This window comes from Rousettus aegyptiacus, unplaced genomic scaffold (genome assembly GCF_014176215.1).
Source record: "Rousettus aegyptiacus isolate mRouAeg1 unplaced genomic scaffold, mRouAeg1.p scaffold_m13_p_6, whole genome shotgun sequence".
Classification (NCBI taxonomy): Eukaryota; Metazoa; Chordata; class Mammalia; order Chiroptera; family Pteropodidae; genus Rousettus; species Rousettus aegyptiacus.
Window position 1 is genome coordinate 22,160,265 of NW_023416309.1, and position 13,095 is coordinate 22,173,359.

Sequence of the window (13,095 nt, forward strand, 5' to 3'; positions counted from 1 at the left end):
ATCGACTCGAGTCAGTCCTACCTCAAAAAACAAAAACAAAAACAAAACAGTAGTGTGGAGCAGTAAATGCACAGTTACTTTTCCATGAGTATATAATCCACTGGCCACTGGCCTGGCTCATTCATAGAGTTCAATCAACGGTCTTTGCACAAATGTTTTCAATATTATACATGAATAATAATAGCTAATACTTACGGAGCACTTTCTCAGTGCCAGCCAGCACTTTGCATAAAACTCAAAACAAGCTAACAGGAAGGTGCGATTGTCAATCGCATTTTTCAGACGGGGAAGCTGAGATAAGAGACAAAACTTCTCGTCTCAGGTCATACAACTGGTTACTGTTAGCAGAAGGATTTCAGCCCAGGCAACTGGACTTCATCCAGAGCTCCTGCTTTAAGAAACTTTTCTTTAATAGACACACACACACACACACACACACACACACACACACTCACCCACTCACTCACTCTGTCTCATAATGAGGTATTTACATTATTAACTTGGGCTGGCAGTCACCAGGGAGCTTTCCCCAGATGAAAACAGTCACAAATACCACACAGCACGAGGGCGCTGCAGCCCATCTCAGGCAACAAACAGCATCCTGCACACTTGACAGAGAGCAGTTGCCATCAGTCCTGACTCAGCAGTGGGTGAGAAGACTTCCACTAAAGCCATAGAGTTCCAATAAAACTTAATCAGAGCACCATGTAGCTACCCCCTTGCAGTGGGTCACTGACTCTTCTGCCCAATCAGTGAAAGATCTCTGTGGTTTTTAAAAAATCTTTCCTCTCTGACTGCCCAGCTGTTCCTCTTCTCTTACTCAGAGCCATGAAGTTAACAAGTATTCATTCACCTTTGTGAAGTCACTGCTATTTCTATAGGTGTTAATCCCAGGAGAATCAGTGACAGCCAGTGCTCCAGGCTACTTTGACATCTAACCTGTGTGGTTTTTTTTTTTTCCTTTTTTTTTTTTAACTCTTCCACAGATTAATGAATTATAGTCTCTTTTAAAGGACAATGTAGCAAAACAAAGGTTTTTTTTTCTTTCTTAAAGTGTCTAGAAACATAGAGTTTCAGGCATTCATTTGTATATTTACTTCACAATAGGTTATGACAAGTTATGTGTCAGCGCAGGTGTGGGAAACTTTCATCTCAACCCCAACTCTTGCAATAATAATAATAAAACAAAGGAAATGTAACCAGTTACTGGCAAAGTAAATTGCTTTTGGCTTAAATGTTCTTGTTTTTTTCTACTGTGTTCTTCCTGTCATGACTGTTGCCCCCCACCTCTCTCTCTCTCTCTCTCTCTCTCTCTCTCTCTCTCTCTCTCTCTCTCTCTCTCTCACACACACACACACACACACACACACACACACACACACACACACATTTATGCTCTTGGAAATATCATGAAGATAAACTGCTATAAAAGCTGGATTGACTCATCAGTTAATAACTCTCTCTTCTCATTTTGTTGAGAGGGTTTTGTTGCCAACTTAGCCACATATTCCCTTCGAGAAATTCTTTGTGATCTTCCAGTCAGAGAAAGGACTTGTTTTTTGGTGGGGACTGGAATTAGGAGAATGGAAAACCAGTCATCATTTTCCTAAGAGTCTGACCTCCAGGGTCAATGTCTAGAGGAAGTCGACAGAGCGTTAACTCATTCAATTTGCAAGTTGTGTGTGTGTGTGTGTGTGTGTGTGTGTGTGTGTGTGTGTTTTAAGCACACTAAACCCAAGCCAGAAAACTAAACTCCACTGATTGAAGTATTAGGGACTGACAAACATTGTTCTATGTATAGTGTACATTACTGATAATACTTTGCATTTCTGTAATGCCTTTCCTCTGAAGATATCAATTCTCTGGAACATTTTCTTTATAGACAATAATCTTAAAATACTCTGGCAAGTTTCAGCATGGAGCATTGCTCTTTCTGGAAATAAAAAACCCTACCCTAATTTAGTTACCATTTACTGTGTTCTATTTTCAATGTTTCCCTTTTGACTATTTAGAAACTTCCTCTTTCACTACAACAAAAATAGGATGAGTGTTTTTAAAGTTATTAACGTATGAATAAAAGATTAGAAACCAAGAATGGCAGAAGGCTTGATCAAAGCCACTCCTGAAATTTATGGGTGTAATAAAAGAAAGGCATTTCACAGATAATCTCTTACAGAATTTCAGTTTTCAAATACTTGGGAAAAAAATAAAAGAAAAACAGAAGCTCTCAGCCCTCATTTTGGCTTTAACTTAAAGACAACATTTTTACTTTAAAAATTCATAAATGAGTTCCTGCAATTTTTATTTTAAATCCACAGTTGTTTTCCATATACTCACTATTCTACACCTAACAGAGTAGTGCCTGAAAACTGTGGCAGCTGGTACTCAATATCCATCAGCCGGTTGAGTCTTTCCATGAATTCACGAAGCATTACTTACATACAGATTGAAGAATATTCACATTTACTTTTATTCTGTTTTTCTATAAACAGTCCTCCACACCCAAGAGAAATGTTTGAGAAGCAACTGTATTGTCTGAGATATGAACACACAGGGCCATGAACAAACACAATTCCATTTCGTAGGACAGCCTAACTTAAATAATGAATTTAAAGCAATAGGTACGGTAAACATAAAATGCTGCAAGTGTTTACTTTTTCTATAATTGTTCTGACAGTTCCCTTTTTAAGGGTAATTTTTTTCTCAAATAAAGGTATTAGAAAGACGAGTCGAGATTTGTGAACCCAGACTAGAGCTGAAGTCAAATGCTCTTACTCCCAGATGCCACCAAGGCCACACAGCCCTGAACAATGACCGATGAATGTGACCCAGAGGAACACTCCAGCCACTCTGTATGTCATGGCCTCTTTGAGTGTTCAAGTTTGCTTTAGCCCAAGCCATATTCTGATGTTGCCTGAACCACAGTTCTTACTAAAAAATCTAGCATTTCCAATGAACTCCACTCTCACGGAATCCAGGTCCCTGTCTGACTCCCGTGAAAGGGTAAGCAGTTGTGTTGTTAAGAGGATGGAAAAAAAAAAAAAATGAAACAGGCTTTATATGAGGTCCAGTCACTTTGCTCTTTGTCAGAGTCACTGAGATCCCTAAGAGCCACTAATGAGATTGGAACGTATTACTACATTTGTCCTACCTGGGCTGTTTGGGCAGCTTAAGCCCAAAACAGCCATGGACTTCACTGACTGCTCAGCAAACCATGTAAGTAAACACTCTTGTAATCCTTTCCAAAACATGCCCAGTCTTACTCACTCCTAGTTTCATACTTGTGAATGCTGGAGCAATTGTTAATGCCCCTGATCAAAATTTTAGTAATTTCATCGGCATGTGATTTGCATAGCTATTTCCTGAACCGCCTTCTCTCTGCCCTGGAGGTCTTCATTTCTCAGAAACACTTAAAAATACAGATTATTTGACTTCTCCCCTTCCCCCACCTTATAAATGGAATGCGACTTGCTAGCTCATCTGTACTGCTAATTGGTTTGAAAACATGTGACTCTCTCTCTGCATTCTTGTCATTAAAACACAAGCAAACCTCTTTTTCAATCAGTTTTTACTAGCAGTGATGGATAGATTTCTAGATTTATTTCCTCTCTGTGTTTTGAAGAGGGAGAGAAATTTAAATGGCCAAATGTTATTATATATTATTCTGAAATGATGTAGTGAATTCCAAAGGAATGCAGAAATGTCCTAGAAGTCTATAACAGGCTTGTCTACAAGGGCACCGACAAAGAAGAGAGGGATTACTAGATATTTTTCTCTACCACTTGTAGAATAAGGGAAAATCTGGGAGTTAAATCTAGGTATAGAGTGAGGAGAGAACCTAGATTTTCAGAAGATTGACTCTCTAGAGGAGAATTATAGAAATAGGGAAGGAGATTGAAATCCAGACTGTCACCTTCCCTTTGGTCTGTTCTGGCAACCCCAGTGTGCTCCAGGGGAACCATTCTCTGTGCAAGGTCCCCTCCAGGACCTGTAAGGGGATGGAGGTAGCAGTTCATAGCTGCTTTGCAAAGGCTTTTTCATCTTTGGGGTAATGAGGCCTACTCACCATGGCATCAGGAGCCTACAGAAAGAGTCTTTTGCCTTAGCATTCCAAATATTCTGTAAAGAGACAAAAAGGCACAGTAGATACCTGAGGACCTCGCTTAGTCCTTCCGGTATAGGTGGCAGTGTTGTCTAGATGTTAATACTGTGCACAAAGGATCTGATTCCCTTCCTCGGCTACACGGTCTTGTCATGAAATCTCAAACTCAGCAAAATAAAAAAATGGACTCTAAAAATGCCATAGTGGCTCACACTTCCACTTTCACCTCTACGGGACAACTCGTTTCTCCTGCTGTCCTCCCCAGATGACAGGCCCCAGGTCCCAGGCTCCTCCCTTAATGGGAAAGATGATGTTAAGAAAAAAACTGCCTGAAAACTATTACAATCAGAGTAAGTGTGTTGTTTCAATGCTCATGATTTACTTTTTCTTAAGATTTCAAAATAACTCATGTTTCCATTTTTTTGAAAACTCTTCAATAAACACAGATTTAGTCTTTCTTAGTATGATTACCTATAATAAGAATAGAATATTAATTTAAGATACTTGTTTCTCTTTTTAGGTTATTTAAAGACCTACTCTAGAAATGCTTTTTATGGACATTTTGATTTCTATAATTTATGAAGTTTATAATGACAGGACCTTTTAAACGTAGAGGATTTCTCTCTCTCTCTCTCTCTCTCTCTCGCTCCTATTACAGTCAATAAACCCGCTCATTCTAGTCCATGATTGATATGTTCTATGGTGTTACTATCGAACGTGACAACACAGAAGTGAAAGCTACATTTTTGTATTGAATAGCTTGGCAAGGAGCAGTAAATATCAGAACAGTTTTTAAACTCATATATAAACAGAACATTCTTGTTCAGCCATTTCTCCAGGTTTGGAAATGAGATATTCCATTTTCGACATTGAGGATAATTGATTTGCTACAACTCTAAAAAAAATTCCCCACTTGGAAATAAGTAAAGGCGACTGTGTGTGTGTGTGTGTGTGTGTGTGTGTGTGTGTGTGTGTTAACATGGAGCTATTTAACTTCTTACAGGCTTGGACTAATATGAGAGACACTTTGGTTTTCCAAATACATACACATAATAAAAAGTAAAAAGTCATCAAGTAATAAGTTCCCAATTTCTTTTTTAAATAGAATCACAAAAAGAATGTATACTTAAAGATTCTCCACTCTCTCCGTTTTCTACATTTCAGAAAGAATAATTCAGAAAGTAGAATGGTATCTTACTTAAAGGTAAAAAGATGACTACTCTTGCTTATCTGAGACATTTTTCTTTGCTCAGGTAGATCCCTCTCCTCTTCTCCCTATTTTATGAGTTCCCTGTGCCACCTCTGAGCTTTATTTGTCTGTGGAGCCACAATACTAGAAAATGACTTTAAAAGCTGAACTGTGATGCCAACGAGCTCACAGACGGTAGAAAAGAAAGTGTGTTTGAGTAGGATGAAGTGTTCAAGGAGAATCCACAATGAGAAGAGAAGGGTCTGGGTTGTGTGTGGGGAAGCTGCGACAAGGCCCATAAAACTTGATGATATATTAAATAAGCACAATTAGAGTGCTCAGTGAATCAGAGTGTGGAGAAACAATGAACAGATACCATCAGAAATCCTAATGTAAATCTTACAATAAACAGAGAATACACAGATGAGGTTAGCACTTCTTTCCCTTTTTTCAGAATAAGATAAAACATTTCTGTGACTGTTTAGAGCTGCTGTGTCCATGGTCACCCCTAGCCACGTGGGGCAACTGAGCCTTTGAAATATGCCTAGTCCAAAACTAGATGTGCCACAAGTGTAAAATACACACTAGATTGCCAATACAATACAATATAATACAAAAAAAAAAAAAGGAAAAACTGTGAAATAGCTCATTAATAACAGTTTATATTGATTATATATTGAAATAATATTTTAGATATACTGGATTAAATAAAATATATTATTAAAATTAATTCGGCCTGTTTTTTTTTTTTTTTTTACCTTTTAATATGCAGTTACTAGAAAATTTTAAGTTACATGTGGTTTGCGTTATCTTCCTCTTGAGTGATGCTGGTTTAGTCAATAATTCAAGGTTACGATTACAGATATGTCCTTAAAAATATGTATTAAAGAGCAGACTGAACAAAATTAACAACTGAAGCTAGAATAATCAGCAAAAGTGACGATTTGATGTTTCAATATAATTTAGAATTTTATTCACTGTTATGGAAGACAGTAATACATAGATGTTAGTATCTGAAAATTTTGCCGAAGCTGAGATGTCTCCTTGGTAAAATTCAAATCTGGTAATCATTGACTCAAGGTTACTTAATGGTCCTGATGAAGATGTTATTTCATTAATTTCCTTGACTAAGATGTCAAAGCAAATATTAAGTCTGGATTACAGATTTGGGAGGAATGGGGAACAGAGAGAGAAAAAGAGAGGCTGTCTAACTATTTATTTTACTAATTATTCTCTTCTGCTACCAATATAGGTTGGGTATAATATAAGTCATTTGCAATCTGAATAAGAGAAAATAGATTTTGAGTGATTTGGGCTGTTTGGAAGGTAAAATCTTCTTAACCACAAATTGTTCAATAAATTCATGGCCTGATTATGTGCTCCTTTTTGGAGATGTCATTTGCAAGTAAGCAGAGAGATCAGATATAGTCAGGTCTAAAGGCAAGGGCATAGCTTTCTGGCTTAGCCAAGATGCTTCAAGTCCCGCAGGACCAAAAGTGAAGTTACTCGTTGAAGATGGGCTCCAATAAGCCCAGAAAAATTAAAAGAACAAAAAGGTTTGAACTTTAGGGGGCAGAAGAGGAGACACATTCTTTCTTGACTCATTCTTAGCTCCAAAATACCATGGAGCATCACTCTGAGAGGATAGCTGCTCAATGCCCAGTTGGCCCAATGTCCCATCCTCCGAAATAACTGGTAGTAGCTGAAATCAAATCCTATTCCCGCAACCCCCCCACCCCAATTTCTGCCATTTTTTGATTCCTGTGGTGGCAGCAACACAGAAATATTAAATAGACATTAACAGCTCTCCAAATATAACATGCCAATCAAAGCACTACACACCCATCTAGAGTCTTTTCTGGAACCCGCCTTTACCCCCCTTTTAGGGTTCCTGTTGTAAAAATAAAAGAACAACAATGGTAGCAGTGGAAATAAGCTTAGGAAATACTTTCTTTACTCAGAAGACAAGAGTTGCTATGGCATTTTAGGCAGTAACACGCAGAGAGATTAAGCCCCAAATCCCTGCAACATCAACAAAATGAGCAATGGATATTAAACCTTCTACCGTATGATACTTAAAACATAATAATTTTATGAAATTGTTTGGTGGGTTCAACCTACATCCAGCAAAGCAATCTGCACACCTCTGGCATGTTTCTGACATCTAAGTATAGCAATATTTGTCTTTGTCCTCCATATTCTTTTATAGCACATGGTATGCATATTTCAGCATCCAACATTATTAACTCATGACCAACTGTCAGCTGATGGTTATCTAACACATGGGGTCTCCACAAAAGGCACCCTTATTTGGGCAAAAGCACTTGTCTGCACAGTCTGTCTATATTTTCCTTCAGAAGAACTTTATTTGGATTATTATTGCTGTAAGTAGAAACTCAGGCTGCATGTGTGGCAATCAGAAGGCGGGGAGATAAATCCTTAGCAAGTTAAAACACTTAGCTGATATTAAAACCATTTTCTAGCTTTGTTAGCTGAAAGTAAACTCTCGGTTGCCCTCTCGTGGTGAATCTATGTGATGTCATGGGAAAATCATAAAAACCCACAAACTAACATGAGAGTTAATCAAATACAGGTAAGAACATTAATCCTTGACAGAAAGAGTCACAAATCACAAACTTATGCTGTTTTATATGTTTTGGAATTTACATTTAACAGCCCTCCCATGTGGAGAAGGGTGGGAATGGGGGGGGGTGGGACTTGTAATATGGAAATTAGAACTTTGTCTTTTTGGAATACAATTACAGTAATTTCACTATGTTTACAACCGTAACTGTTATATATGTGACAATTGATTTTTATGAGATTTTGAACCTTAAAAAACAATCATGCCCACATTTTAAAAGTTCCTTCATAACCAAAAATAGACTGATGTTCCAACTATTTTGGAATTATAGGAACCAAGGAAAGAAGTCTGAATAATTTCCTAATATGGAAGAAATCACTTAAAAAAATAAAGTAAAGAATAGTTTATTTGTTTCTGACAATAGGCAACATATGGAAACTTGGAATTTCTAGAACTAAATGTAGGTACTGAATTTATCCATAACCTCTGAAAACTAAATTTTATAAAAATCTGAACTCCAAGTTTAATCATCGTTTACCCAATTTGGTATTTAATTTTAATTTTTAAAAACATCACTTAAAATTTCTGCTGTATGCCTTTTGACAATTTCCTGCCAAACAGGCCCATCCCCAAAAAGCAAACAAACCTAGTATTAAAACAGACTGAGCAGTTAAAAAAAAAAAAAAAAAAAAAAGCTGGGGGCAAAGTACATGAGATCATAAACTATTTTTCATCTTATTACCAGTAAATGTACCCTTTCCCTCTTTTATGTCTTCTCTTTAAATAAAAACCTCTCCTCTAACCGATATTAACAAAAATGCTCTGTATTTTTAATATGATTTTAGAGTAAGATTAATCTTAACTTGGCTTTTCCACTCACACGTGCAAGTTCAGTTTTGCAACAACAGTTGTTTGGTTTTGTCTTTGAATTAGCAAAGTTCTTAAAGTAATTTTACTACAAAATTAAACAGCTGTGAGTTCTTTAGCAAACATGATGATTCTTGTTCTTCTTTGTTCTATTGTGCAAGCTGAAATACCCTTTCTTTCATGTCTTTTTATTCCAAAATGAATTCCCTCGTTAGCCTTGTTTAGCTTAAAATAATAATAATAAAGAAGGGGGGGCAGAATTTGTTGACCTCTGAAATTCATCAGCGTTTGAGAACAGAGCGTTTACACAAGGTGCATACTCAAAGGGCTTTTGTTTAATTCCTATTATGGAATGGAAAATGATATTCTGCCCCAATATAATGCCAATCCTTGGGTACAACAAAGCTGTTTGCAAATATTTCTGTGAAGCAAGGCATCTTACGCCTATTTTGCAGATGAGAAAACTGAAACATGGATTAGTGGTGAGGAAGGGAGGAACTAAGAGGTTCGTAGAGGGTGGAATTAAATTTAGAATTTGACTCCTAGCCCAGGACTCTAACCACGTGAGGGCTCTGACTCTTTGGAATCAACAGACGAGCAATTTTTAAAACATTCTTTTGACATTATTAACCACAGCCTCAGGGCTCAGGGAAGTGGGGGTGGGGGGTGGGGCCTGGAAACAATACAGAGCTGCTAGATGACAGCCTCTTGCGACATTGCTAATAAAATGGATTACTTGATCCATACCACCATATATTCTAGGAATATTTAGAGGCTTAACAATTTCTTTTGTATCTTAAAAAATTAAAATCTAGTTTCCAGTGCTAGTGTAAATGGCCTCCTGAAATATACAGAGACAGAGAATCATTATAAGACATGAAATGCGGAAAGCGGTTCTTGGCTTTTCAAATGGATTTGGAACCAAAAGATCACTGCAAGGAGTTGGTGAATTCACAGATGTGCTGACAGTAGGATTCTTCGTTTGAGTAATTTTATGAAATGAGGGAATCCAGAGCTTAAGGAGAACCTAAGCTGTTGCCCAAACCCTTACTTAACACACATAAGAAAAGAGAGGCCCAGAGACTCTGCAATTTGCCTGAAGTCACACAGTTGGCGGCAGAGCTGTGATCGACACTGGTGTCTGTTGGCCGCATGGGATCAGCAGCAGTGCCTTGGCAGCAGATGGCTTTTCAATGGGCCCTGAATACCTCCTCTTGGGTCTCTGCAGGGTGAGTGTTGCCATCTCAAGACCACATTATTAAAACACACTTTCCAAGGAACTGCAATTAATAAAGTCAAATGGGAGCTGACAAGGACATTCCCACTGTGTTCCAAAGCCAAAACATACAACTGAGAAAGCTCACTTGGAGCGCACGGGCCGTGGGTCCTTCTGGCGGGACTTCTGTGCACCACACTCCCAGCTGTTTGCTCAGACCCAGACGGGAGGGACTAAGAGGAAAGCACTTGCGAAGCCATCAGGGCAATACTCCAGCATTTGGAGTCAGTGCTTGCCACCTGCTTGCTTTTGTTGGTCTGTGCTGAATGAGGCCTCTAGAATTCAGGACTTCTGTGGGCCAGGAGAAATGGACCACAGCCTACCTTGCTTTGGAGCATCCTTGTTACCTTCCAAGAATAACAAATGCCTTAGAGGTCCCACATATGGCTTCACGCATGTATTTCCATGCTCCCAAGCTTCCTCTGATAGCAATACCCTTCTTTTTGGACTTTTGTCCCTCCTGTCCCAACTCCTACTTCCTAGGAGTCTACTCTCCTAGACGGACATTGAGAACCACATCCCCTAGCAAGCTACCTTATTCTCCTTCATCTCCAGCTGTGGGAGGAAACCTATGTCCTTAGCTTCTAATATCAGGTGTGCTTCTATCGTAGCATCCACCACCTTGTATTAAAATCATGTGTCTCTCTCTCCCTCACCAGAGATGATGTCTATCTTGGTAGGTGCTCAATAAACATTTACTCTGTATTATATTTTGAAAGCAATGTCTGGTCCTTAATTAGAGTCTAGTAAACATTTATTAAACTGCACTGACTGCTAATCCCACTGGAGAAAAGAAATACTTTTGAAGAAGGCAGGTGGCTGGACTGGGGGTTCACTTTCTTGTTTGTAGCACCTTCCTTGTCACGACTGCCATAATAAGGGGGGAAAATGGACATTCACCTTTTAATTTTCACTATGTAATTCTGAGACCCAGCTATTGCTGATCACTTAAATGCTTAACAGAAATCTGCCTTGCCTATGAATCTATAGATCTAACTTGTTCTGCCAAGAACCTCCAGTCCACATTGATGCTTGCTCTCTTGGAGAAACCTAAGCAGAGAAAAGTCAGCATACGGAAGAGAAATAAAAGTCCCTGGGGAATATGGCAGATCATTTAGTGAGAATTACTTTTTAAGAAACCCCCTCCCTACAAAGATGCCTTAAAAAAATGGGCCTGCAGACAAAAGTCTGGGCAAATCCATAATGTAGAGATTAAATTTAAATTCTAATAAAGATTTTTAACAAAGATCAATAAAATAGGAGATTGATCTGCAGTTATAAGTTCCCAGTAATGGGATAGTCTAGAAATTTCATAAATAATGCTTTTATCTTGATTGCAAAATAATCCCCTGCCACTAAAACAAGGAGAATCAAGGTAGAAAATTGTTCAGCAGGAATTAAAATGTCACACTTTACACAGAATAAAGCATTGCAATCACCAGGGAAACACACATTGCAAATGTGTTAACACAAAATTACATACATCACTTAATTACATAAGCGCATAGCTCCTGAGTAACCCATTAGCTAAACATGTCGAGTTGTGGTTGAATATATACATGCAATATTTTTAGCACAGAGGGGATGTAACTATGTCAGGCCTGGCACCATAAAGCTTGAGATGGCAAGTGCTATTAAACTGAGATGCAATCATGTTGAAAAGGAAACATTAACAAACAGCAGACAATTGAGAAGAAAATACAGTGAGCTATGTTCTACTGCATGTTCTTCCAAAACTTTATATAACTATTCATTGTCTATTTCATCTGGCTTGCATCCCGGGTTTTTTCTATGCTATACTAATTTTATAATAATAAACTGCTACATCAGTTTTATGAAATCACGCAAGCAGAGAGGTTGCACATGACATTACATCTGAATATCTTCACCAGCAAAGGACAACATTCTGAAATTAAACACAGTATCACGCAAAATCATCTACTTTGCTTCAAACATCCCCTAGAGCTCGCTTCTGAAAAAAGATACAGCATCTTTCCTTTCATCTCCAAAACGTCGGTGAAGTTGGTAAAATTGCTGCTGGATATCCAAGTTTCATAAGGAAGTAAAGAGGGCACAGACTTCGAAAAGAGGCAGCTCTTTGCTAACTTCATAAACTAGGTAACTGTATGGCCCTCAGAAAAGGTCATCGTCTCTTTCTGGGGTTGAATTTGCCCATTTGTCATAAGAGGATCATATTTCTATCTTGAAAAATTATTCTGGATAAAGACTATGAATGAGATAAAATGAGACTACATCCCAAGCGCATTATTCAGCATCCAGAAGACACTAATAAATGGTGGATGCCATTATTATCACTATTATATGCACAAACACATGGAAATAATACATCAATTCAAGAATTTCAAGAGGCCAGTAGTTTTCTGGTGGGAGAATTATTTACACCCTGGAAAAATCTGAACTCTCAGCACAGAGGTAAGTACCTTGTAGAACCCAGGAAGAAAGAATAAGTGTAATGAAAGGTAGACCATTTAACACAAGTATCTGGTATACCTCCCAGGAAGCTGACTGTTGTCTATTCTAGCAGAGCCTTCCAACGTGGAGGCAATAACTAGATTGTTAAAAGAGGAGAATGTCTTAGTGATAATTGATCCTATGTTTTGGTCAACTTTAAATCTCAAAACAAAAAGCAAAGAAAAGAGATTACCACACTGTAAAGTGTTATCTAAATAGAACCACTCCACCCCACACCAAATAAAGGCTATGACAAGTACCTTCATTCTCTAAAATATATGAACGTTTCTGAAGCCTCCAAGCTCATCTGAATCCCTTATATCTTGTAATCATCATACAGAGGACCTCTGGCCATTGTAGGAGCTCAACAAGTAGATAATAAATTGAATGGAATTGAACGTGGTTGGCCAACAAGAAAAGCAACATATTGTTTGTAGGAGTCACATCATAGACAAATCTAAGGTAAGGTTGAACCCCAGGTAGGGTCTGAAGCTTTTTCTCTGGAGTTTTCACTGAAACACTCCTATTAATCGAATTTCATTTTAAACAAGCCATTACATGGCAAAAGAGCAAATCTATCTATATAGAAGACAGGGAAGTTGCTT

The 13,095-nt window shown here is 38.1% G+C and overlaps 1 protein-coding gene across 2 annotated transcripts in view; it reads right to left on the minus strand.

Moving 5' to 3' along the window:
* ARID5B (AT-rich interaction domain 5B) overlaps positions 1-13,095 on the minus strand; it is a 168,666-nt gene that overhangs the window by 46,312 nt on the left and 109,259 nt on the right. The gene's annotated exons all lie outside the window — the stretch shown is intronic.